This window comes from Cricetulus griseus, chromosome X (assembly GCF_003668045.3).
Source record: "Cricetulus griseus strain 17A/GY chromosome X, alternate assembly CriGri-PICRH-1.0, whole genome shotgun sequence".
Taxonomy (NCBI): Eukaryota; Metazoa; Chordata; class Mammalia; order Rodentia; family Cricetidae; genus Cricetulus; species Cricetulus griseus.
Genome location: NC_048604.1, coordinates 33,830,559 through 33,837,036, shown reverse-complemented (window position 1 = coordinate 33,837,036; position 6,478 = coordinate 33,830,559). Strand labels below are relative to the sequence as shown.

General features: G+C 43.8%; 1 protein-coding gene across 4 annotated transcripts in view; it reads left to right on the top strand.

The window, feature by feature from the left end:
- The first annotated feature begins 2,823 nt into the window (after positions 1–2,823).
- The window catches only part of LOC100756984 (sarcoplasmic reticulum histidine-rich calcium-binding protein), a 114,047-nt gene continuing 110,392 nt past the window's right edge, over positions 2,824–6,478 (top strand). For 3 of the 4 annotated variants that reach the window (XM_027433612.2, XM_027433611.2, XM_027433608.2), the window contains exon 1: positions 2,824–2,954. The gene's annotated coding sequence lies outside the window, so the exon portion shown is untranslated. Of the gene's footprint in view, positions 2,974–6,478 lie in introns of all 4 variants that reach the window. The other variant, XM_027433609.2, reaches the window with a different exon arrangement.

The following is a 6,478-nucleotide window of genomic DNA, read 5'->3' as shown; positions in this document are numbered from 1 at the left end:
TTCCTAACCTGCCTTTGCTGCCCTCTACTGGCAGCATTTATTATTGTGGGTCTCCAATCCAGGCAGGGTGGCTTTGGTTCTGTCCTTTGCTTTTTCCTTTATGGAATGGGTTGTGTTTCATTGTTCCTGGGCCACAAATAGGATCCAGTGAGGACTTGTGACAGGACATGGAGACACCTGAGAAAATCTTTTCCTGTAAGTAAACAATTGCATACCAATTCAATTTAATTGAATGTAGTAATTAATTACTCACTGTGTACCTGAGAAATTTTTCTTTTGCTGTTTTCCTAAGAGATTTCTGTGTGTGCATGTTGCACGAAAAATAAAAGCCCCAGATATTGGGGTTCAAGCTTCAACCTGAATAACAGAAAAGTGAAGCAGCTGGCTACTAGCTCTCACCTCCAGCTCAGGCTAAATGGGCTGGTGTTGTCTCCAGGAGATCTCACCAAGCCTCAGACTGGAAATTCCCCTCAAGGTGGCTGGGGAATGAATGCCTCATACTGACCTTAATTCTGTCTTGTATACTTCCCTAATGTTAGGATTAAAGGTGTAAGCTATAATACTCTATTATACTGATTCACTATTGTGAAGAAGTGGATGGCCTTAGACTCACAGAGATCTGTCTATCTCTTAATCCCAAGTCCTGTGGCTACAGGGATTAAAAATGTGTGGCCTGGGTATTACCCATTAGGCTAGATTGGCTGGCCAGTGAGTCCCAAGGATTCTCCAGTCTTTTTCTGAACCTTGACACTGGGTTATAGGTATATACCCATATGGTTCGAACAGTTTTTAAAGTTGTTTAATTTGTGTGTGTTCAGGGGTCATATGACCAGCTATAGAGCACATGTGGAGGTCAGAGAAAAACTTACAGTTGTTGGTCCTCTCCTATCACAAGGGTAGTCACAGAGATTCATCTTATTCATTCAGGCCTGGCAACAAGTCAATTTAACCACTGAGCCATCTGGCTGGCTCCCACATAGGAAGATATGTTGCCCAGGAGCTGGGTATACAGTTCAGGCCCTAAAACTTCTTGGGAAAATGCTTTCCCTACAGAGCTGTCTCTCCAGCAATCCTAACAGAGTATCAAAGAAAAAGAAATATTTCCTCTTCATTTTTTGAGTGTTTGGGTAGTTGTAACATTATATGATATCGCATTGCTTGCCATAGAGACTCAAGGAATCATTTTTTTAAAATGGAAATGAAAAATGGACTTCGATTATACAATGAACTTCTCTTCGTCCTTCTCATTTTGAATCTGAAGTACACCTTAGATTAATTTACCTACTCTGTCAATTTTTCTTACTACTTACATTTTAAAACCCAAATTCATGTCTGTATATTATTTGACAGACACACTGGGCATTATGATATTATAGTAAAGTGATATTGTGTGTGCATTCTAAGTACATGGGGAAAGAGCATAAAGGGCAGCTGAAAAGAGTCACACGCTAAAGGAACAGGACAAGCTGAGTTTGATCACCAGATCCAACAGAATTCAGAGAAAGACTGGACTCAGAGCTCTCTCTCTCTCTCTCTCTCTCTCTCTCTCTCTCTCTCTCTCTCTCTCTCTCTGTCTGTCTCTCTCTCTCTCTCCCCTCTCTCTCTCTTATCAGGTCATTGATTAAGAACACTGGGCTGGTCCCTCAAGGCACACAGTTGATTCCCAGCACCACTTGGCTCACAACCCTCTGTGTCTCCAGATTCCCATGGATTCCATTCCTCCTCTAGACTGCACAGACACCAGGCACTCACTTGAGTAACAAACAAACAAGGACACAAGATAATCGTGACTGTGAACTGAAAAGAAAAGCTATGGCAATTCAGATAGGAATTGGGAGTATAAAGACATTGATTAAATGCACTGTTAGAACGTGGATTTGACAATCTGAGAACAAGGTTTTCAATTTTAAGCAATTTCTGGTGTCTGCCACCCTAATGAGGGCAGGTTGATAGGAATCTACTATGGTAACATAATATCATTAATTGTTTTAGGTTGCTTTTGTTAAGAAGGCCCCATTTCTTAGCCTTTGGTACTGGGATAAATGATAAATAGAAAGCAACCTGGATTACTCTGGGCTGAACTCAGTTTACATAGGAGTTTTATTGTTGAACAAAGGAATCTTTAATATCTGCTGCACCATTTGGATGTCCTGATCCAACATCTAGGTCGCGAACGCAAATTGTTGATGGGAACTCCTCTATAGGATTGCACGGTTATCCGTAGGGTAACTTGGTCTGTTGACAAAAAAATGTTTTAGTTCAGTGAGATTATAGATGCTTTGATTGTGGGTCTAAGGTATAATCTGAAAAGAAAAATAGTGCAAACAATTACAGGTAAAATAATTAGTATTGAAAGCCAATAATAATGATGACATTATCTTACTATAAACAAGGGAACACATTTAAAGAACTGGTATAAAAACTGAGCGATTATTTCTTTTCGCTTCCTTTCTACCTGCTAAGATTTGTGCAAACTGGCACTCAAGAGCACTGTGGTGGTGGTGGGGGGTGGGGCGAAAGCCTTTAACCCCAGCACTCGGGAGGCAGAGGAACGCGGATCTCTGTGAGTTTAAGGTCAGCATGGTCTACAGAGCGAGTGCTAAGACAGGCTCCAAAGCTACACAGAGAAACCCTTTCTCGAAAAACCAAAAGCAACAAGACCCCGGTAACCATGCTGAAACTGGTGTGGCCCCGCCCCGCCCCGCCCCGCGCCGCTTCGCCCCGCCCCGCCGCGCGCCGTCCCACCCTCCGGATTGGACGCCTGTTGCTAACTGGCAACACTAAAGTCTGCCCTTTGTTGCTTGGCAACAGGGCAAGGACGGGCAGTGATTGGAGGGCTCCAGTAGCCAACCGTGGAGAGCGGGAGGAGGGACCAGGAAGAGACTCCTCCTCCCTCGGCACGGGGCACATTCCTCTTGGAGATGGCTTGGAATCCAAGTCGTGGTGGTGGCAAGGTGACGGCAAACCGTGAGGGTACCTGGTTCTTTCTAGTTGTGTCTCTGCGAATGTAGCCTCTGGTCCCCTCGCCCTCCTCGGGGTCCCTCGCCCTCCTCGGGGTCCCCACTGGTCCGGAAGGATGCTTCCGGGGAGTCCTCAGCATCGCCACACAGGCTGCATAAAATGGCGCCTGATGGCAGCTTTGCCAGTCGGGGAGAGACTCAGTGCCCTGTTCTGTCGTCTTCCCCTCAGAACTACCTTCCACCCTGTCTAGTCCTGGGCCCGTTGTCCTCCATGCCCCCCTCCGTTCTATTAGGGAAACTTAAAAATCACTCGGATTAACAGTTGGTAAAGGGGGCGGGGACTAAAACGGCGGGTATTTTCAAATGAGGACCTGGGGCCTCTTGTGGAGTCACGACCCCCAGGACCACATAGGTTAAGCCAAGTGCCAATTATCTTTTATATTTTGTTGTTTCGTTTCTCGAGACAGCATTTCTTTGTGTAGCTTTGGAGCCCTTCCATCCTGGAACTCAATCTGTAGAGCAGGCTCTCCTTGGAACTGATAGACATCCACGTGCCTCAGCTTCCCGAGTGCTGGGATTAAAGGCCCGTGCCACAACCACCAGCCTGGAGATAGCTTTGTAAGGCAGGATGTATGGAAGTGCCAAAAAGACAGAGAATGGACATTGCATTAGTGCATTGTTGTTTGTAGAAGCAATGATTAGCCGCTGCCCCAGGATTGACTCCAGTCCCCCTGCCCGCCCCCATCCTAGGCTGCAAGTGATTGCAACTCGGCTGCTCAAGCATTTCCCCCAGGCTCCCTTCTCTTATGTCCTGGGTTTCACCTGCCTTCCTGCCAGTCTCATAATCAAACAGGACATTGTGTACATTTACCAGGACCAGTAAATCAGACGCAAGGTGCAGAGGAGATGTGAATGCCAAAATGGGAAGAATAGAGGTGCAAGGAGGGCAGGGTATAGAAATGGGAGGAGCAGCACACAGTGTGAAGGGTGGAGCATAGTGAAAGCACCCAACTACAAAAAGGGGTGGACACAGAAACCTAGCAGAACCTAAAGGGAGAGGAACAGAGCAGGCAGACAGTAGAGAACAGAGCTAGAGATGACAGAGCTAGGGCCATTGTGTATTTCTTTCAGTGGCTCTGATTCCAGGCACAAAATGTGTTGTTTGGCATCGGTTGCATGGTCAGGGTGCATTTTTCTTTTTGTTCTGGTTGCAGGGCCAGTGTGTCTTTGGGTCTAGTCAGGGTGTGTTTCTTTGGCTAGCCCTTTTCCCCTATGATTCTGACCACAGTTTTTCCTCCCTTCCCTCCTCCCAATCCCTTCCCTGGGCATCCCCACTCCCCTAGATCCATCCCTCCTACATTTCCCTTCACAAAATGGCAAGCCTCCAAGAGATATGAACAGAACACTCCATAACCAGTTTCACTAAGACTACCCCCCTCTGTCTGATGTGGGGATGGTGAAGATCATTCCCACCCTCCTTTTTTTGTGAAGACAGAATTTCTCTGTGTAACAATCCTGACTGTCCTGCTACTCACATTGTACATCACGCTGGCCTCAAACTGGCTGAGATCCACTGCCTTCTGCCTCCCAAGTGCCCTTGTTATTTTTTTCATTCCCTGGGCGGCCTTTTTCTCATATTAACAGTGTCACTTGTCTTACAGAACCTTTTCAGTTTTTGGGGGTCTCATTTTTTCAGTTGTTGATCGTAGAGCCTGCACTGTCGTTCAGGAAAATTGATTCCTGTGCCACACACTCCAGACTATCACCTACTCTTTTCTGTTAGGTTCAGTATATCTGTTTATTTTAGTTTTTCCAGTTTTGTGGAGTAGAGGTTTTTCAAGTGTGACCTGCATATTCTTTGTAATTCCTCGGTGTCTGTTGTTAGGACCCCGTTTTGTTTCTGATTTTGTTAATTTGGGCATTTTCTCTGTGGCTTTTAATTAGTTTGGATAAGGGTTTGTTTATTTTGCTGATTTTCTCAAAGGACAACTGATGGTCTCATTGGTTCATTATATTGTTCTGTTGTGTCTATTGTACTGATTTCAGCCCTCTGTTGCTTATTTCCCTCCATCTACTATTCTTGGGTGTGTGTACCTCTTTTTGAAATAGGGCTTTCAAGTGTGCTGTTAGGTTGCCCGTGGGAGATCCCTCTAATTTCTTCATCAATACACTGATTGCTGTGATCTTTTTGTATAGCATCTCTTTCATTGTGTTCTGTAAGTTTGGGTAAGTTGTGCATTAGTTTTCCTTCAATTCCTGGGAGTCTTTAATTTCTTTATGTCTGTGTTGATCCATTAGTCACTCAGTACAGTGTTAGGAGTTCCATTTCCTTGAGTTCATAGGATATCTCTTATTTCTGTTATTGTTGATATCCAGCTTTAATCCATGATGTTTAGATAAGATATATGGCTTTATTTCAATTATCTTGTCAGTTTTGAGGTTTGCTTTATAACCGAGTGTGTGTTCAATTTTGGAGGAAGTTCCATGAGGTGCTGAGAGGAAAGAGTATTCTGTTTTTGTTTGGTGAAATGTTTTGTAGATATCTGTTAGGTCCTATTAAGGCATAATTTCTAGTTCTATCATTTCTCTGTTTAGTTTCTGTCTAGATGGTCTTATTATTGGTGAGATTGGGATATTGACCTCTCGTATGATTAATGTTTGTGGTTTGGTCTGAGGTTTAAGCTTAAGCATTGTTGCTTTTATAAATTTGGGTACTCTTTTTTGGGTGGTATGCTTATTCTGAATTGAGACATTATCATGGTGTAAGATTCTTTTGATGACTGTGAAGTGCCCTTCTGCACGTTTTTTGATGATTTTGGTTGGAAGTCTGTTTTGTTAGATATTAGAATGGCTAAAACAGGTCACTCTTGGGTCCATTTTCTTGAAAAGTGTTTTTCCAATTTTTACTCTGTCTGTCTTTGCTGTTGAGGTGTGTTGTTGTATGCTGCAGATGGATGGATACTGTTTTTGCATCCATTTTGTTAGTTTCTATCGTTTTATTGGGTAACTGAGTCCATTGATCTTGAGGCATATTGATGTCTATTGGTTGTTAATTGCTCCTATTTAGCCGGTAGTAGTGATTGTCTGTGTGTGTGTGTGTGTGTGTGTGTGTGTGTGTGTGTGAGAGAGAGAGAGAGAGAGAGAGAGAGAGAGAGAGAGAGAGAGAGAGAGAGAGAGCACAAGCGCTCCTGCCTTTGTGTACTTCCCTTATGGTTTCACTGGTTGATATTAATTATTGCCTGTATTTTCAGGAGTGTAGTTAACATCCTTGAATTGCGGTTTTTCTTCTAGTATGTAATGTAGTGCTGGGATTGTGGATAGGTATTCTTTGACGGTGGCTTCATCAGGGAAATTGTTGTTTTTTCCATTTATGGTGATTGAAAGTTCTGCTGGGTATATTATTTGTGTTTGCCTCAGTGGTCTCTCGGTGTCTGCAAGACACCTGTCCAGGCACTTCAGGGTTTTACAATTTTCATTGAGAAGTCGGGTGTAATTCTAATAGATCGGCCTTTATACGA